Source organism: Sceloporus occidentalis, unplaced genomic scaffold (assembly GCF_023333645.1).
Source record: "Sceloporus occidentalis isolate IW3139 unplaced genomic scaffold, rSceOcc1.0.p SCAF_4, whole genome shotgun sequence".
NCBI lineage: Eukaryota > Metazoa > Chordata > Lepidosauria > Squamata > Phrynosomatidae > Sceloporus > Sceloporus occidentalis.
The window spans coordinates 135100304-135127455 of record NW_028316984.1 but is presented as its reverse complement, the minus strand read 5'-3'; the positions used below and the strand labels follow the sequence as shown (position 1 = coordinate 135127455).

At 42.6% G+C, this 27152-nt stretch overlaps 1 protein-coding gene across 4 annotated transcripts in view; it reads left to right on the top strand.

The window, feature by feature from the left end:
* Positions 1-7682: 7682 nt before the first annotated feature.
* The window catches only part of PACSIN3 (protein kinase C and casein kinase substrate in neurons 3), a 44032-nt gene continuing 24562 nt past the window's right edge, over positions 7683-27152 (top strand). The window contains exons 1-3 of one of the 4 annotated variants that reach the window (XM_089521585.1): positions 7683-8291; positions 13569-13740; positions 18405-18496. The gene's annotated coding sequence lies outside the window, so the exon portion shown is untranslated. Of the gene's footprint in view, positions 8292-13568; positions 13741-18404; positions 18497-26010; positions 26119-27152 lie in introns of those variants that run through there. The other 3 variants (XM_089521584.1, XM_089521583.1, XM_089521586.1) reach the window with 3 other exon arrangements.

Below are 27152 nucleotides of genomic sequence, written 5' to 3'. Positions count from 1 at the left end.
CAGGACTGCATTTTGTCAAGATGTTGTTGTGCTCAGTTCAGATGGTAGGTGGAAAAGTATTCATACAGGAGGGCCCTCCACCTTCTGGCCATGCGGATATTGGGAAATACTTGTGTATTCTAAGTTACCTTGGATCCTCTACTGATAGAAAGGTGGAAGAGAAATTGAATACATAAATAAATAAATAACAATATTCTAGAAAACAGGATACATACCTTACTCAGTTCATGCCCATAATGTTATTTATTTATTTTATATGCTAAGTTTATACCAATATGGGACCCAAGGATGCTAGCAAAGTAGGTTAAAAGAAAATATTAAAAACCATTAAATAAACTATTCTATTGAAAACAACACTGATTTAAAACCATTTTAAAGCATATAAACATAACAATGTAGATAAAAGTACAACACTCTCCACTGAAAGATGCTTCTGCAATAACCAGTTAATAGCCAAAGGTTTGTTGAAATAATAATAATAATAATAATAATAATAATTTGTATTTTCCTGCCTCTCCCAGGTGGATCAAGGCGGGATTACAACCCAACAGTAACAATAAAATACAAGAATAAAACATATAATTTCAATCATTAAAACAGTTAAAACCAGTACAGTCAACATTTATAAGATAAAATGTTCTGATCCTGGATAGAAGAGTGAATGATGTTATTACAGAAGATTGGGTGGATAGGCTTGCCGGAAGAGATCCGTCTTAACTGCCCTCTTGAAACCCTCCAAGGAGGATCTCTTCTGGGAGGTTGTTCCATAGTTTAGGAGCCACTGAGGTAAAGGTTCTTTGGGAAGTTGAGACCAGTCAGGTTGGATGTAAAATGGCCTTTGCTTAGTGGCAAAAGGTAAGTGGCAGAGCAGCCTATCTTTCCCAGGGAGGAAATTCCACAGCCCAGAGGCAGCCACCAAGAAAGTACTCTGGTGTGGCCTAACCAAACATTTTTTATATTGTTTATTTTGCATTTTAGTTTTATTCCCCCTTTCTCCCAAAGTGGGATCCAAGGCGGCTAACATATATAAAACAATACAATTAAAATTGTACAATTAAAATCATAAAAATATAAAATTACAAATACAAAATTTAAAATATAAAATGTTAAAATAATCTAAACCAACCCCCACATTCCCCAATAAAACCAGCCCTGCATGATTTTAAAAAGCTTGTAGGAACAAAAACGTCTTTGCTTGCTGATGAAAAGCCACCAGGGAGAGAGCCAGCCTCACCTCCCATGGAAGGGAGTTTCACAGGGTGGGAGCAGCCACTGAGAAGGCTCTCTCGTGTCCTCATCAGGCGAACCTGGGATGGTAGTGGGACTGAGAGACAGCCTTCTCCTGAGGATCTTAGGGCTCTAGGTGGTTCGTATGGGGAGATGTGGTCTCTCAAATAGTCTGGACCGAAGCCGTGTAGGGCTTTATAGGTCATGACCAACATTTTGAATTGAGCTCGGAAACGAACCAATAGCCAGTGAAGCTGTTTCAATACAGAAGTTGTACACTCCCTGTAACTGGCTCCGGTCGGCATTCTACCCGCAGTATTTTGGACCTGCTGAAGTTTCCGAACAGTTTCCAAAGGCAGCCCCATGTAGAGCACATTACAGTAGTCCAAACGGGATGTAACCAAAGCATGTGTCACTGTAGACTGACATTGCAAGAAAAGGGCACAGCTGGCGCACAAGTTTTTATTGTGCAAATGCATTCCTGGCCACTGCTGAGACCTGGGCATCCAGGCTCAGACTGGAGTCCAGGAGCACACCCAAGCTGCGAGCCTGAAATTTCAGGGGGATCTGTGACGTGGTGGAACTGGGAGAAACCCTTTCCTTGAGGACCACAAAACTTAGGGCCCAAACAGACAGACCAAAATAAAGCTGTTTAAATCCTTATATTGTAGAGATCTTGTTGCACCTCTGAAACTAAATGCATTTGAGGAAGTAGACTTTAGGAAAGCTCATGCTGCCAACTTCTTTCTTTCAGTCAAAAATAATAATAGAATTCAAAGACATAGAGATTTTGGAGCACCTCTGAGACTAAACGCATCTGAGGAAGCACAGCAGGAGGCAGCGTTGGAGGAGCACCAGGGTTCAATCCCTTCCTTGGGCATTAATAAAACCCACTAGGCTAGTCACACTCTCTCAGCCTCAAGGGAAGGTGAAGGCAAACTCTCTGAACAAACCTAAGAAAACCCACTGGGCTAGTCACACTCTCTCGGCCTCAAGGGAAGGCAAAGGCAAACTCTCTGAACAAACCTAAGAAAATACCTTGCCACCCCCCCAGAATGGCGGTGGCAGCGGGCCCATCCCTCCCCCCACCCACCCACAGAGGCCTACCAGGATTGCTGGACCTCCTTGCCGCCCACCATGGCGCCCAAAGGGAAGCGGTGGCAGTAGGCACAGCCCCAATCCCCACGCACAGGCCCAGCAAGACCTACAGGCACTGGTACTCTCTCAGCCTGCCTTCACTCTCTCTCTCTCTCTCTCGTCCTTCTCACCTGCTCTCTCTCACGCGCATGCACATGTATGCACAGGTTTGAATGGAAGAGCTCCTCTTCTTCTGAGCCTGGCCAATGGAGACGGAGGAGATAAAATAGCCAGCCCCCTGGCTGCAGTCTCAGGCCCTCACAAACATGGCTGCTTCCCGTTGTTGGGAAAGAGAGGCCGGGCCTGGGGGAGATTGGAGACATGGCGATGGGCATCAGGGAGGCTTAGGAGCCAAGACATGTGTCTAAACGGGACGGGACATTCCCAAATGCTAAAAAACCGGGAACGTTCTGCCAGAATCCGTGATAGGGCAACCCTATTTCCAGTAATAGTAATACAGTGCGCCCGTGTCATACGTAGGTGCATTATACGCTGCTTTCAGCATACGCATACGCTGAAAGCACCGGTGCTTCTTCCAGTGCTGTGTGCCGGAAGAAACAATGCTGTGTGCCGCTGGCGCAACACGCCGCCGCAAGCACAAGCCCCATTACTTGCAATGGGGCTCAAGCATACGTGGATCCTCCGCGTAAAACAAGGGTGCACTGTAATAAGAAAGGCTTCTTCTGCTGGAAGCCTTGAAGAGCCACAGAACACTAAGCTGACATAGAATCATAAGGTTGGAAGAGACCACAAGGGCCATCCAGTCCAACCCCTACCATGCAGGAACTCTCAATCAAGGCATACCCGACAGATGACCATCCAGCCTGTTTAAAGATTTCCAAGGAGGGAGATTCCCCCACTCTCTGAGGGAGTGTGTTTCACTGTCAATGGTAGTTTGCATGTTCAAAAGAAGTTCAGCCAAAGAACAAAGGAAGCCAGGAAGTTTAAAGAAGTTGAGCAGCCATCTGTCAGAGATGTTAACAGTATATCCTCTCAGAGTTATATGCCTGGGTGAATAGGATAAACAGATCAACCATGAAGTCAGAGTCCAAGGTTAACTTGGGGTATTCCCTCTGAGTCTGCTTGTGCTGTGCAATTTTGGTGGGAGCATTTGCTCCTTTTTGGAGTTCTGGAATTTAAACTGTTGAGTTTGGAATCCAATGTTTTCTGTTTTGATTTGTCAAGGTCATTTCACTGCAAGCCTGCTGCTAAGTAAATCAATTACCATTCATTACCACCTGCAGCAAACTCACAGCATAAGGAGAAATCTATGAAAAAGCATGCCAAGAATCTGGAAACAAAATGAAAAGTCACATTTGTATAGTTTGAATGTATTGTTTTCAGTGTCTTAAGACCCTACTTAAACTTCTAAATTAAACTATAGTATACAGCAGACCTAGGAATTTGCATGGGAGTAATCATGCTAAATAGAATGGATTGTGCTTTGGTTACAATCTCTTGTCCCAAAGAATCTGGAGAATGCCAGCTTTTATATACAAAAAAACCATGTTCCTATCCTTCTTTGCTCTCTCTGTGTATAGAGGGAGGGAAGGAAATGGAAGAGCACATGATGTGGATGCAGAAGATTGAATAATCCCTGGCATCTTCAGTTAAAAATGAGGAAACAGGTGTTGGGAGGGATCTGCCTGAGATCCCAGAGAGCTATAACCAGAGAGGGTTGTACTGAGCTACACAGATATAACCTGATACACCCATGTTTCTATTCTGTTAAAGTTAGAAACTAACTAGATCTGAACAAATTTTCCAGTGATCAGAGAATGGTATGTCTTAGTCTGCATGGTTTCCAGTTAAAATAGCCACCATGACCTGATGGCAAAAGACCTCAGCCTGGTCTGATCCTATGCTTTCAAGAACAGAATGAACTGAAAAAATCAACTGTCAAGGTTTCGTAGCATAACTATATAAATGGAGAAGACCCATTTGATCAACAGCAATTTTATAAATCAACATTTATGTTAGCCCCATGGAATCAATGGGTCTATTTTATTTGGGATTAACAGTAAGATTCAAGTCATAATCATAATCACATGCCTATGTCTCCTCTTCAAACTAAAGGCTACACATGCTGATTGAATAGCTGACAAACCCAATCCTTCTTTATGAACAGTGTACTTAAATACAGTTTGATACAGCTCTTAATAACGATTTGGTTAACTGGTTTCAATAGGATATGCAGTTCAGATTTTATGTTTATCTGTTTAGAAGTAAATCCCATCAAGTTCACTGAGACTTATTCTGAAACACATGTGCATAGGACTCTAACTGTGCAATCCAGTCCCATGCGTATATGCTGAAAAGGAAATCTTGTTGTATTCAAATACACAGATTCTCAGGTAAGTATCTAAGATACTATCGTTAGAAATCAGGTTAGATAGGCTGTGAGCCAGCGGTGGTGTAGTGACTTGAACACTATGACTCAGGAGATCAGAGTTGGAATCCTGGTTCAGCCAAGTAAAAATCAGCTGGGTGATCTTGGACAAGTCACATTTTCCTTCCTAAGAGGATGACAATGGCAAACCCACTCTGAACAAATCTAGCCAAGAAAACCCCATTATAGGTTTGCTTTAGGATCACCATTAGTCAGAAACAACTTGAAAACACACAAAAAACAACAGTTGTAAGGCTATTATCTCCAGTTGCTTTTTGACTCCCAATTGCCACTCCCAATATCTGTCCCTGTGTCTTGGAATTCAGCTATGACTGTCACCCTAATTTTGCAATCAGGACAAAGTCATACAAATTAAATATATGTATAGGTAATCCATTTTTGTTTAAAAAGACTAAATAGTTGAGATGGTTAAGCACTTTGTAGTGACCAAAAGTGTCCTCATCTCTTATCCACATATCCTAACCTCTCCTGTTACTCTTAGGAATCATTCCAACTTTTCTCTTCCTGCCCCCCATATTATCTCCTACTTGTACCACTAGCTTAGTTCATTGTTTAATTAGGCAGAATACAGACTGCTCAAAAAGGGCGGTCTCCCGCTGCCCTGGTTTGCTGTGCGAGGGAGCCGCAGCGGACAAACCGTGTGGCTCGCTCGCACAGCAAAAAGAACCCACAAAAAGTGGGTTCTTTCTGTGGCAAGGTTGTGATGCCGCAAGGTGCCAAGGCTAGGCGTCCGTCATGTCAAAATGGCAGTACAGGGTGCCGCCATTTTGACACCCTCGTCACGTGCAAGGGGTGAGGGGCATCTGAAAGCGCCGCCCCTCGCGCGTCACGATGGCGCCCCATAGCCAGCGCCTTAGATCCCTAAAATAGCTTTCCTACCTTTAATGGTGTCCTTACCATAAGGTCTTACTTTTTTTTTCTTTAGTGGTTGGTGTCTTTGCTCCTTGATCAGAGAAAGCCAGCATGGTGAAGTGGTTTGAACATTGGATTGTGACTCTGGAGGACAGGGTTCGAGTCCGCTTTTGGCCATGAAACTCACTGGGTGCCCTTGGGCAAGTCACATTCTCTCAGCCTCAGAGGATGGCAATGTCAACCCCCCCCCCCAAGAAACTTGCCAAGATAACCCTCTGATAGGTCTGCCTAATGGGTCACCATAAGTTGGAAATGATTTGAAGGCACACAACAATGATAGACAACAAGTACACACACATTCCATCAGGTTTACCTCAGAAAACCAAAAACTGATCTATGTAAGAAAACTTTCTCCCATTTACTACAAGATCCCACAAAGTTACTCTTTTCCCACTAGGGTGCTTGTAGCTACACAGTAGAACAATGTTCCAAAACAAATTGCAGAAATAATCCAGTTTGAGGCCGCTTTAACTGCCCTGGCTTAATTCCAGGGAATTCTGGGAAGTGAGACATTTAGCCTTTCTCTGTCAGAGAGCTCTGGTGCCAGAACAAACTACCATTCCCAGAATTCCATAGCCTTAAGCCAGAGCAGTTAAAGCAGTGTCAAACTGGATTATTTCTGCAGTGTGGATGCAGCCCACATGATCCTTTGCTCTTAGACACCAACCAATTGGTTTGTAGCCAATGGAGAAGTCAATGAATGGGCACAAAAAGTGTTCTGGCTTTCCAAGTGCACAGTGCCAGCAGCCTCAAAGGAGAGGGCCTGGATGAATCACTGCTTTCACCTCCTTTTGGCAAGGAAGGAGCCCCTTAAGGCTGAGCCAAGGCTCTTCCCCTGTGCACTAGAGAGAAGGCTTGGGAAAAACCTAAAACCCTGCACCGACCCCCTCCATGCTGTCTTGCTTGTTGCTTCATAGATCCCACCCTTGGTGCAGAACTAAGGATTCAGAAGGCCTGGCAAGATAGTTGTGGTTAGCTGTGCATTTTCTATTTCCCGCCTTTTCTCATTTGTTCAGGGAACAGGAGCTGAGCATTAAACCGGCCACAACAGGCTGACCAGATACAGTATGTCCCCACTACAAAGGAAGGCAAGGAGACTGCAAAATGGAGGCAATGCAAGGGAAATGGACGACACAACCAAAGAAAAGCTAAAAACGCTCCTAGAGATGTAAAGTTATGCTGCTTAGTCCTGCTCCACATGGAGGACATTCCTCCTGGACAGAAGGTGGAAAGGGAGGAAAATATCCCTCATAAAAAGGATGTCTGGTCATCCTGGGCCAGAAACCCACACTAGTTTGGGGGTGTGAGAGCCCCCTTGTCCAGGCCAGAGCCCAGCTGGGTGACTACTAGTCAGTGCCATTCATTCGTAGCCACACACTCTCCACATGTACAGAGGCACCCTTGCTTTCCCTGAGGCCTGGACGTTTGAGACCATGTCCCCTCCAGTTACAGTATAATATCCCACCCTGTTTCTTCTTTTCTATCCCCCCGGGCACAGGGTGACCCAATGTGTCCTCACCACAAAGGAGGACAAAGCACTGCAAAATAGAGGCCCTTCAAGAAAAATGAAGGACATGGCCAAAGAACATACACTCCTCGAATCAGTCTGTAGAGAGCTCTTGTAGCACCGTTGAGGCTAATTGAAAGAAAGAATTCTAAAGATACAGCCGTATTCGTCTGTAGAATCAGTACGTAGAGAGACTTGTGGCACCTTTGAGACTGACTGAAAGAAAGACCTTGGCAGCAGGAGCTTTCCTAACTAAAGTCTACTTCCTCAGATGCATTTGGCACACTCCTAGAAATATAAACCCATGCTTCTTCGTCCTGCTCCAAATGGAGGCCCTTTTGGGAATTCCTCCTGGGCAGAGGCTGAAATGGAGGGCATGCCCTGGCAAAGGAGGGCCAAGTCTGGTCTGGCTGGCTGGGCAGGGCCTCTGCTCATCCCCAGAGGGACAGAAGGGCTAAAGGGATCAGCAGCAGCTCCCGCCTCCTTCCCTCGCTGATAGAAGGAAGACGAAGGAGGAGGAGAGGAAGAGAAGGGGAGGAGGACAAGGAAACGAGGAGGGAGAGGAGAAGGAGGAAAAAAGGAAAGGAGAAGGAGGATAAGAAGAAAAAGAGGAGGAGAGAAAGAGGAAAAGGGGAGGAGGATAAGAAGGAAAAGAGGAGGAACAAGAGTAGGAGAGAAAGAAAAGGAGAGGAAGAGGAGGAAAAGGAGAGGAGGAAGAGAAGAAAAAGAGGAGGAGAAAAGGAGGAAAAGAGGAGGAGGAGGAGACCTGGGCTCTCCTGCCTCCCTCCTTGGGCTGGCTTTCCTCCCTGGCCCCCTCCTCCCGGCTCTTTGGGGAGTGGGCTGGGCCAGACCCCTTCCTTCCTCCCTCCCTCCCTTCTCTTTCTGTGTGCCTCTGTCCTGCTAAAGAGGCGGAGAGGGCTGCGGAGGAGCGCCGAAGTTGGAGCAAGAGAAGGAGGGCAGGGCAGGGGGCTTTATTGCGGGGAAAGTGGCCCTGCCTCCTGGGCCCGCTCCCCCACAGACCCTCCCACCGCTTGGCCTGCTGCTGCTGCTGCTGAGTCTCCAGAGAGAGAGAGAGAGAGAGAGCAGCTGCTGAGAGAGGTGAGTTTCCAGGGAACCTGCCCTTGGGCTGCATCCACACTGGAGAAATGACCCGGTTTGGACCCGCTTTAACTCTTTGCCTGGCTCTTTGCTATGGAATTCTGGGAGTTGGAGTTTGTTGTGGGTTCAGCTCCGCTCTGAACCCCACAACAAACTCCAAATCCCAGAATTCCATAGCAAAGAGCCAGGCAAAGAGCTCCTAGGAGGTGGAGAAAAGAGACTGAAGGGGCTTCTCCTCTTCTCTGGGATGGGGCTTGGAGGTCACTTTCTGCTTCTCTCGCTCCCCAGAAAGAGCCCTCCAAAGATCCTCAGGCGGCAGAGGGAGGTGGGACGGCATCTGTGGGGCAGGTAGGGAGCTCCTCTTTGGTTGGCTTGGCTTGAAACCAAGGGCCAGGGGGGAGGCATGGGCTTCTATTCCAGGAGGAAGGGGACGGAGAGAAGCACCCATTTTTGGAGTTAGAATTCAGAAACCTTATTGGTCTGGAAAATCAGCCTGCAGAGGGGTCTTGGAGACCTAGGCTGCGTCCACACTGCAGAAACAATCCGGTTTGACACCACTTGAACTGCTAGGGCTCCACGCTGTGGCTTTCTGGGAATGGTAGACCTCTGTTCTGGTGCCACAACTAGCCACCATTCCCAGAATGCCATAGCATGAAGCCCTGGCAGTTCCAGTGGATTGTGAAGGCAAAGGCTTTCATGGCCGGCATCCATAGTTTTTTGTGGGTTTTTCATAGAATCATAGAATCGTAGAGTTGGAAGAGACCACTAGGGCCATCCAGTCCAACCCCCTGCCATGCAGGAAATCCAAATCAAAGCATCCCTGACAGATGGCCATCCAGCCTCTGTTTAAAGACCTCCAAGGAAGGAGACTCTATCACCTTCTGAGGAAGTGCATTCCACTGTCGAACAGCCTTACTGTCAGGAAGTTTCTCCTAATGTTCAGGTGGATGTGTGGCCCTGTTCTAGTTTATTCCTGATGTTTGGCCAGCATCTGTGGCTGGCATATGCAGAGAAAGATGCCAGCCACAGCTGCTGGTGAAACGTCAGGAATAAACTCTTCTAGAACACGGCCTCATAGCCCAAAAAGCCCACCAAAAAAAAAAAAACCTATCAAACTGGATTGTTTCTGCAGTGTGGATGCTCTCTTTAAGTGAAAGAAGCTGGTAGCATAAGCTTTGGTAGACTTGAGCCTACTTCCTGAGATGCATCTTTGGAGTGGAGAATCCAGAGACGTTTCTGTTTTGCAAAAGAGTGCTGTCTCTGTGCCTAGCACCTTAGCTGCAACATATGGCAACTATATACATGGCAACTTAGCTGCAACACATGGCACAGTACATCTTGCTTCCTACAAATGGCTAGAATAAAGTGAAGTGAAACAAAAGGTCTGGTTCTGAATTCTTCACTCCAAACATGCATCTGAGGAAGTTGGCTCAGGTCTGCCAAAGCTCATGCCACCAGCTGTTTTTCCCCCCTCAGCTGTGTGCCTTCAGGTCATTTATGACTTAGGGCAACCTCACAGGGTTTTCTTGGCAGGTTTCTTCAGAGGGGGGGGTTGCCATTGCCATCCCCTGAGGCCTAGAGAGTGTGACTTGCCCAGGATCAGCCAGTGGGTTTCATGATCAAGCCAGGACTCAAACTCTGGTCTTCAGAGTCATAGGTCCAAAATGTACTGCCAAAATGATCCAGTGTGAGACAGCGTTAACTGCCCTGGCTCAGTGCTAGGGAATCCTGGGGATTGTAGTTCACTGTGGCACCAAAGCTCTCTGACAGAGCAGGCTAAATGTCTCACACGGCTACACTTCCCAGGAGTCCCTAGTATTGAGACAGGGCTGTTAAGGCGGTCTCAAAGTGGATTATTTCTGCAATGTGTTTTGGACTATAGTCCAGCACTCTAAACTCCTGTGCTGCACTGGCTCTCTTCCTTTCACTTAGGTGTGGCAAGATCCTTTTGCCTACCCATTTTGGAGTTGTTAGGGACAAATGAATCAGCAGCTGAGCCCATGAATGCATCCTCATTCAATTTGGTTTCCAAGAGGACTTTGGGGTAGGGAGCTCCCCCCCTCTCTGTTGGGGAGCAGGCGCTTTTGATTAATGTGGAATGAGGCAGGCGACAGAGCTTCTTTGTGAAGCTTCTCTGGCCAGCGCCTTCCCACATGGAAAATCGAAGCTGCAGGCCTGCAGGGGAGTTTGGCAGAACCTCTTGTTAAGGAGAATAAGTTGTTTTTTGGCCATTGCAGAACCCCTTTTCTTCGTGCTACTTCCACCTATCAGAGGCTTCATTTTTTATACTTGTGGGAATGATGAACTGCAATCAGAAGCAAATCTGCTACGCCAACACAAAATTTACTCACACAGGAGCAGATTCTGTTTTGGGGAAGGGTGGTTTGATTTGCCTGCTTTATAGGAACTCCAGGCACAACAGCATCTTGCATCCCCACAAGTTGTGGAGAGGCAGAGGCAGTCTAGAAGAAGTGTTTGGTTCTCTTATTCTTGCTTCAGCCCGATTTCAGACATGTGCTTAGCACCAAACTCTTTCAGTATCCTGAGGTGGGTAGTAATAATGAGAAGAAGCTTTCCATGTAAAGGAAGAAATCTTGGAAAGATAGTCTAAAGCAGTGGTTCCCAAACCACCCTTTAACAGATTTTGGACTTCAGCTTCCAGAAGCCTCAGCTGTGTTGACCAATAGTCTGGGATTCTGGGAACTAAAGTCCAAAATCCCTTAAAGAGCACAGTTTGGGGACCACTGGCCTAAAGGGTTGGGCAGGCAGGAAAGAAAGGTAGATGATTCCAAGTTATACTTTTTACAGGTATAAATTCAATGTAACAAATATCTTGCTTTTTGGCACAAGAGGGCATGATGCAGAACTATGCTGTTGGTGACAGAGACTACCCCTTATTAAGGAAGCTCATACTATAACTTCTACACAGCTAGTTCCAAAGGTGCTACAAGATCCCTTTGCCATACCCCTTATGATGTTGAGGAGTCTGCCTCTGTAAGTTCAGGCATTGTAATTTGTAACTTATCTGTGTGAATTGACTAGCATTTAGTTGTAGATTGAAATGTGGACATACAGGTGGCAGGGTTTCCACTCTCAACCCATGTGGCTGTGTTGTTGAGCTTTAGAAATGTTGGATTACTCTTGACCGTGAAGGAAAGATGCTAATATGCTGCCATAGTCTTCTTGCACTGGGAAACTTAATACTGCTTTGGCAAAGGGGAAAGACCATCTGTGGTTTGTCCTTTCTTGGCTACAGAAAGAGGTCAGAAGCTCCTCAAAAGAAATGTCAGAGGAGCTTTACAAACTGCACAAGCCATGAACCAGTTTGACAGCTTACTGTGCCAGCTACATTTTTCCTTGCCTCTTGCCCTTAACTGGATCTATTTCTTTGAAGGGCTGGTCAAAGGGAGAAGGGTAAAAGCCACAAGTTACTTCATATGTGCCTATTTGCATTTTTCATGTCTTCCAGAGATGACATAACAGAGATACTAAAGTCAGTCCAAGTCTTTTGCACGTCTTTTGAAATATTTGATGTTCTGAATGTGGATAAAATGAATCTCTCAGAGTAGCTCTTCCATCTGCTTGATTAAAAAGCAGATGCTCTCTTGATTAGACTTACCTTGAAGACATTAAAAGGATTTGGAGTTATGATACAGAGAGGTAAAAATGAAAACTGCTAGTTGGAACTGCCTGTTTCTAAGTGTGGGCTGATACCTGGAAAGAGCAGAAATGGAATTCATAGTATCATAGAGTTGGAAGAGACCCCAAGGACATCCAGCCCAACCCCCTGCCATGCAAGAAGACACAGTCAAAGCATCCCTGACAGATGGCCATCCAGCCTCTGCTTTAAAACTTTCAGAGGAGGAGACTCTACCACTCTCTGAGGCAGCATATTCCACTGTTAACGAGGACATTCCTCCTAATGTTTAGGTGGAACCTCTTTTCCTCTAGTTTGAACCTGTTACTTCATGGTCTAGTCTCTGGAGCAGCAGAAAACAAATTTGTTCCTTCAGTATGACATTTTTCCAAATGTTTAAACATTGCTATCATGTCACCTCTTAACCTTCTCTTCTCCAGGCTAAAAATACCCAGCTCCCTAAGCCGTTCTTCATAGGGCATGGCTTCCAGATCTCTGAGCACTTTGCACAATTAGAAGCATTATGGCTCAGTGGAGATCTCTTTTTACCCTAGTCTTCTAACTAATGACTATTTAAATATTGTATACCACATCACAGATGGCATTTAGGAAGCAGAAGTATGGGCTTTTTCTCCTTTCAGTGTCTATCTGGATCATCCACCAGTCTGAGCTATGTTTTTGCTTTCTTTTTTGGCAATAATTTAAGTTTAAAATGCACCACATCTACATACCTCCAATACCTCAAGTCTTGCCGCTCCTCAGATTAACACTCACTAGCTGCTACTTGTCCTTCCCTAGGTGTTGAACCCCAGCTGCTCTGAGATGCAATCTAATTTGGGTTCCCTGGAGAACCACAGATATGTCCACCCCAACCTCAAACATACTGTTTTGTGAAATATGGAATATCACTGCCTATGGACATCACACTTTAACTGCAACATGACAACAATAAATTTTATAGTAGGAAAAAGGGTTTACTGAAAATGGCTAGAATAAAGTGAAATGAAAGAAATACTAAAGAAAAAAAAATGAAGGCAAACCTAAACTTACCTAAAGGTACAAGAGAATTTGTGGAATACTAGACTTTAAGAAGCCTACTTCTTGGTCACTCTCCTTACTTGTCCAGACTTAGAACTTCTGGAGGAGCTCCAAAGACTGGTTTTATAATGCAGCTTTGCACCAAATTATTCCAAAGGTCTGAAAACTGTGGGTCCCACAGGCAGACAGAATACACACACATAGAGGAATTAAATAATGTTTTAGCTTCCTTTTCCAGTTGTAATGGAAATAATTCCTTTTGTTTTATATGATACCTTGAAATACAGCTTGATTATCTGGAGAAATGTGCTTGAGGGTAGACAGGTTTCCCTTTGGTTATATACAGGGAGATGAGAGTTCTTGACTTTTTGGGATAATTTAGAGGCAATGCATCAGGTCAAACCTGTGTTCTTAATTATAAAGCTTGGTGGCTAAAGCAGCCAGTCATTCCTGCCTCTCTTTTTTATGTCTCTAGCCTTGCTTTGTTGTTTGCATTAGTGATGAGTTTGCCCCTGTGTTCTGGGTTTCTAGAGGAAGCTTCATGGTTTGGGAATCATGAGGTTGGTGGCCCAATTGCACCTGCATTCTTCTCCCCTATGCAGCTGCCTTAGAGCCATCAGCTGTGATGAGAGGGAAGCCTGAGAAGCAGAGAGTAACATGACTGAGTAGTTACACTGGCATACTGCACAGGTGCTGGAAGCTGAAGAGTGAGAAAGTGCACAAGCTGGGTCTCTGCTTTGGGATTTTACAGTGCTGAAGAAAGCTGTTTCAGTGGTGAGAAAAATACCTTTCGAATTAATTCTTATAAAGGCTTAGTGTTAGGTATTTGCATTGCATTTTGCTCATAAAATCACTCACATTAATTTCAGCTTGGAATCCAGTATTTTATTGGAGTCAAAGATGGACGGAGGCAGAATTTGGGCTGATTCAATTGTATTGTAGACTTATGCAATTGGAAGATCTGAACAGGTTTCTTGGAGATTGACATCTACTGCAGATCCTTTAGATAATAAAATTTAGGCTGATTTTGTGGAGCTCAACAAGTGATGAACACTTCCTTGAGAAGAGGAATAGTTCCACTTATATTCAAAAGTAGTAAATATTGCTAATGGAGGAATTCTAACTTGGATCTTATAATCTTGAACTACTACTCTTCTGCATCTAAGATTCCATTCTTTAACCAGATGTAGGAGAAATGAACTGCTTGCAATCTAGTACCTGCCTGTAGTACTTGCTTGCACTTGCTCAAGCATTAAGATCTGAAACAGGGGCCCCTATTGATTTAATCATTATTTGCAGCATCTATCGGAACAAATATGAGTGAGAGATAGGACATTTTCAGCAGTGGCCTCATATTTATGAAATGAGTCCCTGAAGATATAACTATGGATCCCTCTGACTTTTCTTGACAGGCCTCTTAAGTCTTGGCTGAGGAAGGCTTTTAATCAGTTATTTTAGTTGGCTGGCTTTTTGAATCTGTGCATGTTCTATGGACTTTGATTTTTTGTTTTGATTGTTCTTAAACCTTGTACACTTCTTTGGAAAGCTTTTTTTGGAAAGTGGTGTGTTAGTAACAATAAAGGGCATCACAAGTGCAGGGAATGATTTATGAATGGTGTGTGTATATATAGTGTGTTTATAGATTCAAGTTGTTCAATAAAAGACTCCAGGTCCCCCATAGATGGCCAGAATTGAAATTTGAACTCTTAGTGTGTTTATATATAGTGACATGGCCATAAGTCTCATGCTCTAGGTCAGGACATTGTCCAGAGTCCCATTGTGTTGCAGAATCCATATAGAAGTAGATCTACAGTGTAGGTATTCTGTAATACTGTCCTCGAAGAGTTGTAAACAGTATCTTAAATCAAAGCCACTTGCCATATACAGGTTTTTGTTTCCAAATCAAGGTACTGGCAATTGTACTGCTTTTAATTATTGGTATGCTTTTTGTACCAGTCAGTGTAATGTAATCAATGTAATGTACCAGGACAACAAAAATCCCATGCTATTTTTCTGCACACCATGATGTCAAGAGCCTAGAAGCTACATATTCTGGTTGTCAGTGGGTGCTCCTTTGGGAATGGGAACAATATTAGAATTCTCCATGGATTCAGGAAGACCATCCTGTAGGAAAACTCAGACATGCTGTCTCCCCATGTGCAACACAATTGCAACATAGCAGCATGTGTTAATGTGTTTTTTGTTAACCTGCTTGTAACCTCTCATAGTTCGAGGTTATAATGATTTTCAAAAGTTGTGAGACTCAGATTAGTTGTGAGTCTTTGATTGTGTATTCCTTCATGGGGCAATGGTTGCTCTGGATGGCCCTTGTGGTCTCTTCCAACTATATGATTCACTTTGTTACATTAAAAAAAAAGCCAAAGAGAAAGTTCTGAGCCTTGTCTTCAAAACATTGATGCTGTTATTGCCTGGAGCTACAAGCTATATTATGGGGACCTGGTCAACAATAAGTTTGGGTTGATTGCCAAATAAATTTCTGGCCTGACCCACCATCTGGAGAATAGGAGAACTCAAAAAGTTGTTGCTGCGGTTTTTTTTTACTGCAGCTTCCAAACTCCCCCTGCCAGCATGGTCAGTTGGGAGCAGTATTTTTAAAATAGTACCTTTGGGGGCTTAAATACCCTAAAGGCACCAGATCCCATCTGATCTTGGAAGCTAAGCAGGATGAACCTTGATTAGTACATGGATGGGAGACTGCCAACAAATAGCAGGTGCTATTTGCTTTATATAAGAGGAAGGAAGTGGCAAAACCACCTCTTCAGTATTCCTTGCCTATGTAATTAATAGCGTTGCCATAAGTCGCCGAGCAATTTGAAGTTTGCACACTTGCCTTTTTCAAGCACTGAAGTAATTGCCCCTGAGAATGTAAAAACTGGCCTTCCTGGCTTTAACTTTTTGCATTGACATATTACATGGGCATTGGGCATTTGCCATTTCTGGTGGAAAGAAGGGAGAGGTGTATATGCAGGCTGTTTGCCCTGCGCTCTAGTCAGTTTTGCTAAAGGCTTGCCTTGATCCACAGTCTGTACAGGAGAAGTAGCTGAACCCAGTACGGACCACATAATGCCTCCTAAACAACTGTTTTTAGTCAATTACAGGCCCAGTACTGACCTGTAATATCAAGCTGCCATGTCAACAGACTAACAGAGAGATAATGTAGCTTGGTGGGAACAAAACTGTACTGGAAAATGTCTAAGAGTTGCATACTTAAAAGATAAAGCATTGCCTTAAAAATGAGTGTCTTTATGTTTTACAGTACAGTATTACAGTATTGGCATTTCCTTCTCTAGCTCACCATGATGGTACAAATGAGTTTTTCTAATAGGTTGGCATACCTTAACGTCATTACAAGTTAAGACAAGATCTGTGTTCTACAGCTTTTGTATTAACAGTGCTTGGGAACAGGCTCGTTAAAAGCTTTTATGCAGGTCATGAAAATGGGAATTTAAGAATGGTCAGAAATCTGTGTGGTGCTATGTTCTCAGAATTAATCTATTAGACTATAAACCTAAGGCATAAAAGTTCTTTATTGAAATGACAGGCATAGTAGATAGGAGCTCTTATATACAGTATTCATCCATTTAGAATTTTCCCTGTCAAGCTCTTTATCTCAGTAATTCCAAATTGGTACATTCCAGTCTTTACAGTCATTTATTTACAAGTGAAAGTTGAAATAATTCTCATTTACAGGCTTAGATTAGTATTAAGTATACTCTCATGAGGTATGGAAGAGTGAGCAGAAATATGTAGGTGTATTTGCTAAAATGTCTCAAATATTAATATAAATGGTTGGCTGTATCCAATTCTCCTTAAATACTTACTTGGTTGCACAATCTTTTGAAAGTAATTGTCCTGCTGTACTGGTTTGTGTGAGAAGACTGGAATGCTGCAAAAATAAATCAAAATTGGTGAATGTACACTCCACCAAACGTTAACTGAATGCTTAGGATGCAGCATAACCTCTGGCTAGTAAAAAGGTTTCTTTCAACATGGTTCTTATCCAGCTCAGCATTTTGAAATATTTAACTACCAAGTGGACTTTGCTTGAGGAAAGCAGCAGCTCAAAAAAATAAAAATTCTTTTGTGACAGTCTCCCTGTTCTGTTTGTTGCTTGCTTTGTTTTGGGATTGTTTTAAATTAACCCTCTGTGTGTGGGAATGGATATTATTTTTAAAAAAGATTACCCCTAGATTTTTATAGTGTGGCTTCTCTGCTGTTAAGGATCCAACAGATGCTAATTTTTCCAGGCCTATGCCTGGCTATGGCAATTGCTGCAACTTCTATTCTAGTAAATCTTAGACCCTGCTAGAGAACTTTACACAGAGCATGCTCTCAGCTTGCTCTGTGCTGCCAACATCTAAATGGAGGTGGTTGCACTCATGAACAGATTTAATGATCCAAAACTAGAAGCATCTTGAGAAGCAGTGCCTCCATATGGCTGTCTGACAGAAGGTTACAGAAATGGTAACTGAAATAGAAAACCTGTGAATTGGACAGCACACAGATAAATGCTGTGTGCTTCTGGAATGAGATAATGATTCCCCATTTGTAAGTGGCCTGTGTTGGGTGAGGTGGAATGGGGAGAGGAAACAATGTGCTGGCAATGCTAAGTGGCTGAAATTTCTTCCCAAAGTGGGAATTGATGACTCTGGGTTGCAGGGGCTATAGCACCACCACAACCTAGCTTTGGTTTTGGCTCAGTTGGTGCCATTGCTGGAATTGAAATGGCAACTGCAGGAGCTATATGATGCCAGGGGAGACAAAGGACCTATAGAGTGTGTCTGTCCAGTGTAGTAATTACATTATCAGAACCAAGAGTATCACCTTGAAAGGTTTTGGTGTAAGCTTGTATGCATTTGATTAATACTAGTGATGCCTTTCCTCTTGAGTCTACTTCTTAGTATCGCTCTTCTTCCTCTAGCAAGTGCACCTTCTGCATGTGCTTGATCAATATGGTGATTATTTTAAAGTACTTATATACTCATGTATAAGTCTAGAAATTTTAGTCAAAAAATTAACCCCAAAAAACTGGGTTGACTTATCCACAGGTCAGTGTAAGTACTGTACTTTAACTCTTATAGGAGTCATCCTCTTTCTCTGAACAGTGTGGTAAAAGGCAAGAGCTTAGTCCATCCTGGAAGCACCAAAAAGAAGCATGGATCCCCTCTGTTCTCTCATCCATCCAGGCTTTAGGATGAACAGAAACAGTTATGCCTGTCAGAATTTTATAAGTTCGTTGGCATCATTTTCCTTTGCATAAACCTTTACATCCTTTGTTACATGCCCCTAAGTTTTACCCTCGACTTATCCGCGGGTCATATCAAAATTCATAATTTTGGCCCCAAATCCTGCCCTCGACTTATACATCAGGTCAACTTATAGTCAAGTAAATATAGTACATACACTTTGTTTTCCAGTTGTAGGACATGTGACTAAAGCCACATTGCCAAGAAGAGGATATGCTGGGGCTGACTTTCTGTGCCAAGATCCTGTTCTCTTCTAAGTCAATGTAAATATTAATAGTGAAATAAATTCCTTAAGAGAAACCTTTATGTTACATAGTTGTGCCTGATTGTGGGAATACTTTTTTGTTAAAAGTGAATAAAGTTCAGCAATAAAACAGTTTTAGACTCACTGCTTGTCTTTCTATTAAAATGGAATATTCCACAAATTGTTCCTCATGTCCCTTGTATTAAGAAGGATAGTACTGGGCAGAAATAACATAACAAATACAGGCCAGTCTCTCTTCTTCTGTTCCTGGGCAAGGTGATCGAGAAGGCCGTTGCAAATCAACTCCAAGCAGTCTTGGATGACACCGATTATCTCGATCCATTTCAAACTGGGTTCAGGTCAGGATACGGAGTGGAGACTGCCTTGGTCGCCTTGGTCGAGGATCTCCGTCTGGGCATCAACAGGGGAAGTGTGACCCTGCTGGTGCTCTTGGACCTCTCAGTGGCCTTCGATACCATCGACCATGGTATCCTTCTGGAACACCTGAGAGAGTTGGAAATCCGTGGCTCTGCGTTGCAGTGGCTCCATTCCTACTTCTCGGTAGATTCCAGATGATGATGCTGGGAGACAGTTGCTCTTCTAAAAGAGACTTGTATCTGGTGTCCCTCAGGGAGCCATACTGTCTCCCATGTTGTTTAACATTTACATGAAGCCGCTGGGTGAGATCATCCGGAGACATGGGGCAGGGAGATATCAGTACGCTAATGACACCCAAATATGCTTCTCCATGTCTCGGACTGCTTCAGTGACCAAGGAAGGCATCTCCCCTCTGAATGATTGTCTGAGGCCAGTAATGGATTGGATGAGGGAAAATAGACTTAAGCTGAATCCAAACAAAACTGAGGTACTCGCTATAGGTAAACCTGAACCGGGTATGAAGATATGCTCACCAATCCTAGATGGGGTCACACTTCCCCTAAAGGACTGTGTTCGCAGTCTGGGGGTACTTCTGGATTCGTCGCTTCAGCTGACTTCTCAGATTGACGCGACGGCCAGGAGTGCCAGTTACCAGCTTCAGCTGATACGCCAACTGCGACCCTACCTGGAACAAGTGGACCTAGAAACTGTTGTACACTCGCTGGTAACCTCTCGTCTTGATTTCTGTAATGCGTTCTACATAGGGCAGCCGTTGTGCCATGTTCAGAAGCTGCAATTCATTCAAAATATGGCAGCCAGGTTGGATTCTAAATACAACCCTGTTACACCTATCTTAAAATCTCTACATTGGCTGCCTATTAGCTGCCGGGCTCAGTATAAGGTATGGGTATTACCTATAAAACCCTACATGGCCTGGGTCTAGATTACATGAGGGAATGCCTCTCTCCCTACAATCCTTCCCACACACTCAGGTCCTTTGGGAGGAACCTACTATAGCTGAAGAAAACCAGGCTGGTGGCAACTTCGCAGAGGACCTTTTCAGCCGCCGCTCCGAAAATGTGGAACGACTTGCCGGAGGAGATCCACCAAATTACATCTTTAAGGGCCTTTAAAAAGGTGATAAAGACTGATCTCTTCCAGCAAGCCTTCCCAGACTAACCTCCAAAATGAGAACCTGAACTGCTCACCTACCCACTGTCTCTCCCTATGACAACTCCTGTAGATATTTTTCCGTGCTCCTAATTTTAGTTGCATTCTCTATGCAACTGGGTGTAATGTGTGATACTGCTATTGTTATTATATAGTATGATGTTTCATTTGTATTTTAGCAGAAGGAGGGAGGGCTAGGGGATTGGGATCCTGTTACTACAGTTTTTAAATGTTATATTGGACTGTTGTTACCCACCTAGATTTTCAAAAGGGATAGGCGGGATAAAAATAAAAAATTATTATTATTATTATTATTATTATTATTATTTATTAGGAGTTATTTTTATGCATCTTGAATCCCTGTGCTTTAGAGGAGTCCCCAAGGTTTTATTAGAATGTGGCATGGTATATAATTTTGTTAAAAGGTTAGGCTGTTTCTCTTCGCTGTTGTCTGTGCTTAAACAGCCTGTTTTCTGTAAACATAACATGATAAAAAGGATGTCAGGGAAAAAAAGGATTAGCTTAGCTTCCTTCATGGTGTGAACTGTTTTGTGCACACTTTAAAAAAAATTCAGCACAGCTACCCCTGGATGTTTACCCAATAGGTCTGTTGTTGCTGTTGTTGTGTGGCTTCAAGTTGTTTCCGACTTATGATGATCCTAAATCAATTGTATCATGGGATTTTCTTGGCAAGATTTGTTCAGATAAGGTTTGTCTTTTTCTTTGCATTCCTCTGAGGCTGAGAAAGTGTGACTTGCCCAAGGTCACCCTGGGTTTCCATGGCTGAGCAGAATTTGAACCCTGGACTCTAGAGTCATAGTCCAACACTCAAACCACTACATCACACGGGCTAATAGAAACATCATCATGCTAAGGGAAACATCATCAGCACAGTTTCTCATAGGTGGTCTCATCCTGCACCTTTCCCATCTGTTATTTCCAGACGTCGTCTTTCCCATCCCCCAGTCCCCAAAATTGTACAAAACAGGCTGGTGTACATCTGGTGGCCTCTGGAGCTGCCACTTCTAGATGGCTCTGAACTTTGCCTTTCATGTTGTTTGGATTTTTTTCCCTTCAAGGAAGCAATTTAATAAACTAGCTACAGTGGCAGACATGGGAACTATGAATCTCTTCCCATCATCAAAGTGGAGGAACTGATCACAATGAGTAACAGAAGTGTGGAATTAGGATAAAGACCTCCCCTCCTTCCTTTTCTCTAGGCCCTGTTGTATAACAGTGAAATACTCCTCCAGATTCAGGAATCCACAAAGAAATCTGTCTCTTTGTTTTCAAAATGGTTCTCCTGTCCTGTGAACTAGATGTCAAAAGTAAATCATAAAAAATCCATTAGTTTATTCTTTAATTTTCTTTAGATTCCTGTTTTTGTTAGGTAGCAGTTTAGGCGATGTTTTGGAATGGCTTATTAAATGTAATGTAATGTAACAAGCAGTTATTTTCATGGATACAGTTGCCAATACTTTCCTGAATATATTAACCTTAACTGCCAGGATTAAAAATGTATCAACAGTACTTCTTGTATGCTAATAATAATAATAAATCAAGCATCGAATTAATAAAAATAGTGCCAACATGGCAGGGGTGCTGGAAATTCTGCATGGCTAACATGGCTGATGCCAAAGCTGAGGGGGACTATAAAAGCAGAGCAATTTCTAAGACATGGAGAAGGGCAGAGAGACCTAAGGCATTGCAGATAGTCATGATCTTCCCAGTAAATGAAGTTATGTACAGGATTTATTGATTGGTATGTGTCCTCTTTTTACCAATGAAGAGTGCTTGCTGAAATTATTTTACGTTTATGCTGAAATGAAATACTCATTTTGGTCCAGGGTTTGGTGGTCCTGGGGGGGAGGGGGGTAGCTTTTGGTTTTGTTAATGCACATTTTTTCTGCTCTACTTGCTCAGCTTGTTCCTTGGCTGGGGTACAGTGCTCAGTTTGTGGCATCATTTTTCCCAAAAGTACTTGCAAGCATGGAGGATATCCAGGCAAGAAACAGACATTCTAGAAGAGGAGCACAAGAATAGTTTTTAAAAAAACATATCAAATTAAGTGTCTGATTCAGCTTCGAGAGAGAGAGAGAGAGAGAGAGAGAGGAGTATGAATCAATTCCTATTAATGATCAAGAACTGAAAAGCTTTGCAGGTTTGTGCTGAATAAGAAAAATGTAGGTTAAATATTAGGAAAATTCTCTGGCACTGGTATAAGATGCCAAATAATAGGACAGCGGCACAGGGTAGCTTTCCAAAGCTTGTCCACAGTTAACTAGATGGTTTGAGGGTGAAGTAATTCCTGTCACAACACAGAGATGGAGGGGCAGATGAGCTAAACTTCTTGAGTTGTAAGGGACCTTGAACAAAGTATCTGACCCAGCTTTCAGAGGCCAACTTTTGTGTTCAGTAAAGATTAGAAATGTACACAGCACAAATCACAAAGGAAGGCATATAGTCACACAGTGGAGTTGAGTCAATATAAACCATATCATTATATATAAATGTTAAAGATACAATAAAGTTCAGCTGAATTGGGTGACACCTAGCAAATATTAAACTATATTTGCTCTAAATGGTGGTTCAGGCCTTAACTCTCTAGACTGCAGCAGCAGCAGAAGTTGCAACCAGATAACAGTGCTTCAAGTACTTGAATATAGCTATCATATTTCATGTATAGTGATTCATCCAGCTATAACTCCACCTAACAGTATCACCAACAAGTCCAGTATCATTTTACAAGCATATCTAGAAGAATATCACAGGGGAATTTTTGAAAGCTTTGCTGGAATCAAAATATAAGGCAACCATAACATTATCTACCAAGGTAGCAACTCTTGGCATTATTTTCCAAGTTAGTAAGGAGGAAGGTTAGTCTCACATCTGTTGGTTCTTGAGAAACTTATATTAGCTCATTGTAATCATAACATTCTTTCCTAAATGTTCATAGACTGACTGCTCATTAATCTATTATGCTTCAACGTTTTTATCAGTGACTTAGATGATGGGATGGAGGGCATCCTTATCAGTGTTTTGCTTCCATCATATATTTATTTCTACTTGGTAATATAATTTCCCCGGCTGGTTGGAGAGCACCCCCGGTCTTGGTTTAAATTTCTCGTTGATTTCACGGATCTTGTGGAAGAAATCTCTTGTTCTTTCTTTTTTGTTATCTTCTGTTTCTCTGCATTGATTATTATAGTAGTTTTCCTTGTCCCTGCACAATAGCCGTTGAACAGTTGCATTCAGGGTTTTGTTTCTGTTTCTGTCACCTTTAACTTTTATCTCTTGTTTGTTCTTTACTGCTTGAAGAGTTTCGTCTGTCATCTATTGAGGCTTCTCTTTCCCTTTGGCTATAGATAGCATCTTTCTGCATTCCTCCTTGACAATGTCTTTGGCTTCAGTCCATACTTCATTTGGTTCCCAGTCAATTAAGCTTAAAAGTGCAAACGTGTTTTTAACATTATCTTTAAATTCAACAGGGATGTCCTTTAGGTTATATTTTGGCATGATGGTGGTTGGTTTAGTGCTCTTCTTTAGCCTTACTCTAATTTATGATATTGGTAGTTGACACAGTCTGTGATACAATCTGCTCCTGGTCTTGTTTTTGCAACAAGAATAGAGCTTTTCCATCTTCTGCTTCCAATTATGTAATCTATCTGATTTTTATATTGTCCATCCAGCGATGTCCATCTGTTCAGTTGCCTTTTTGGTTGCATGAAGTTCTGGGCACCTCATTTTAAGAAGGATATAGACAAGTTGGTGCAGTTTCAGAGAAAGGCAATAATGATGAGATGTATGGGAAACAAAACACGAAGAAAGCTTGAAGGAGCTGGGTTTGTTCAGTTTGGAGAAGAGAAGACTGAGGGATGACATGATTGCACTATTTAAATACCTGAAGGGCTGTCACAGAGAGGAAGAAGCAGGCATGTTTTCTGCTACCACAGAGGGTATGATTGGATTGGATCTAATGGTTTGAAGTTACAGAGAAGTAGATTTCAATTGAACATTAGGGGGACCCTGACCATAAGAGCATTTTGGAAATGGAACCAAATTCCTTGAGAGGTGGTGGACATCTTCAGAAAAAAGGCTGGACAGATACCTGTTGGTATGCTTTAGCTGGAAATTCTGCACTCAGCAGGGGTTGGACTCAGTGGCCCATGAGGCCTTACAACTCTATGCTTCTATCTGTAGAACCTTTCCAGTACTAATGTCAAGTGGACCAGATACTAGTTGTCTCTTTTCAGCATTTCCTATAGAAAATAGGGGGTCTACATTTAATAGAATATTTTGAGTTAGAAGGGGCTGCAAGGTCATCTGATTCAGCACTCCTGAAAGATGAGCATTCAACCTTTGCTTAATGATTTCCAAAGGAGTGTCCACCCCTCCACACATATGACACATAGTCTATTCTACAATTGAACAATTCTTCCAAAGAAATTCCTCCTGATGTTTTGGTGCAGTTTTCTTTTCTTGTAATTTGAAACCACTGGATCATCAAAAATACTGTAACCTTCTTGTGTAGCTGCCCATTTGTTTGGATATCTCCCATTTTTCTTTCTCATTGGAGCTGTTTGCAATTGTGCCTTCAAGGTTTTGTTTTTGGGACACTCCATCCACCTTAAATTCACACATTCATCAATATTTCTTTCCAAGGGATCATACCCAATTTTTACCAGAGTTTGACTTCTAACAGATATGAGAGTAGCTGAAGTCTTCATTACTCTCTTTTAAAGTTTGGAAATCTGATCTTACAAGCCATTACGCAAGACTCCTGCATGACTTTTCAGTCTGTAGTAAAATTATACAATTTATAGCACTATTATATTCCCCCCTAAAAAGACATACCTCATAATGTTTTCAGCTGACCTTCCACATTCAGATACATGAATATCCTGATATTTATATGTATCTTCTGTATGTAAGGATGACACTCCTCTCTTTCTGTCTGATCTATTCTATTTTAGTAAGCCTTCTTTGGATCCTTACATTTGGTAGTAGGTGACGGGTTCCATGTCAGTGATACAACAAACTGCTCTGGTTTTTCCCCAGACTTTTATTTTAGACTGGAAGCCCCGAAATCTAAGGATCAATCATGAATGTAGAGAACAGTTGTGATGAAAATGAATAGATAATAGCTTATTGTCCATATTTCAAAGAGGCATTCTAAAGAAAAATTGTTCTATTTCTTAACAGTACAAATTGCAATATCCTACATGAAGGAAAAACGTATACTTAATATTAGGAATAATATTAATTATTTATATATTTTCTTCATTACATGATATTGAAATTTGTATTGTTAAGAAACAGAACAATCCCCCCCCCTTCCAGGAATTGAGGAGAGCAGTGGAGGATAGGGGGTCTTGGCAATGTCTCATCCACAGGGCCACATGAATTGGGGCCGACTTGGGGCAGTTGTCAAAAACAACAGTATTAGGAAGGAAATCTCAATCTAAAGAGATACCTTAGAAGGCAGGAGCTTGGTTGGGGCTATTGGACCAGGTTTTCATGGATTGGATGTAAAACTGGGTCAGTGCAGGCAACCATTGACAGTAGTGGCAGCAGATGGGTGAGCTGTTCAGTGGACAAGCCGTCTTTAAACCATAGACATCCAATTGCATTCAATATTCAGCTCTTTCAGAGATTTCTCTGCTTGTCTTAGGGACATTTCAAAAATAAGAGTTCTCTCAATCCTGTTGTGTTTCTATGTTTACTGCTGCCTGCCTTACCAAGGTTTCTGTTGAGGAAATGTCATCTGGTGTGTCACCTGTGGGGTTGCAGCATTTGGCTAGAACTTTTCTAAAACTGGATTAGGCAGTTCAGACAGGCATTGGTTTCAAGGGAGAGGCTGGGAAGAGGCTGTTCCTGGCTCCTTTCTCAACTAGGTGACTCCTCCAAGGGAGTGCCCCCTGGAGAAGGAAAAAGAAAAACCATTGCAAACATTTGCATAGGACATTCTTACTGTGTTCAGCATAGCAACAAAGGTTGCTTTGTGGAATACTAAATGATGACGCTCCTCTGTAAAATCAGACTGAAGTAAACATGCAAGACAAGAAGTGAATTTTGAGGCACTGTGGAAGAGGGGTGAGTACTTGTGTTGCTCAGTAGATTCAGATGATGATAGTGCAGCAATGCAGACTTCCCCCCCATACTAACTGTATTAATTGTAATAGTGATTGACATTCTAGCATTTTGAGTAACTACAATGTTAGGTTATTCCCTGGCCAAATGAATATAAACAAACCACTATAGAGCAAGTTTAATTACCAGTAATTTATTTTTATGCCTTGGCTAGTATGATAAGCTGAAATGCTTTTAACACAAATTGCCAGGAAAGATAAAGGACTCCCATAATGGTGCCCCTAGATAAAGTGGCAGGGCAGGGAAAGACGTCTTGTCCCTGAATCCATTATTCAACATGCTACTATTTATATAATTGAATCTTGGTGTCACCAGTGATTACTGTATATTATTCACAGTTTTGGTATTCGACTTATGAGAAACTGTATGAGGAAAATTTTGTTTTGCGATGAGCAAATGAAAACTAGTCAGAGGTCCTCTTTGCTTCCTAAGCAAAACCATGTCAGACTAATCTGCCTTGTATTCCATTTTATAAAAAAGGCAAAGTATAGACGATGATGACAATGATGACAGCCACCACTTTATCCCAATTTGGAAATACACTTGTCCCTCCATATTCGCTAGGATTAGGGGCACAAGACCCCTGTGAATACAGGGGGGAAAATAAGAAAAACACCATGTTTTTATCTGAGAGAACACCTCTCTAGGAATCTCTAGGTCCTTCAGTGCAACTGTGTGGTCAACATCTGACAGACACTGACCTGGAGGAGCTACAAATGCCTAGTGGATTATTCTCTCTAGGAATCTCTAGGTCTTTCAGTGCAACATTTATAGTGGACCATAGAGTTGCATTGGAGGAACTAGTTATTCCTAGGGAGAACATATTAATCAAATCTGTGAATAATCAAATCCGCAAATATCAAATCCACAAGTATGGAGGGATGCGTGTATTTGGTCTCAGGAAGAGAGCAGAGATAAATAATCGAACTTAACCATGAGCCTGAAAGCCAGAAAAACACACCTTTTACTTGGTTCTA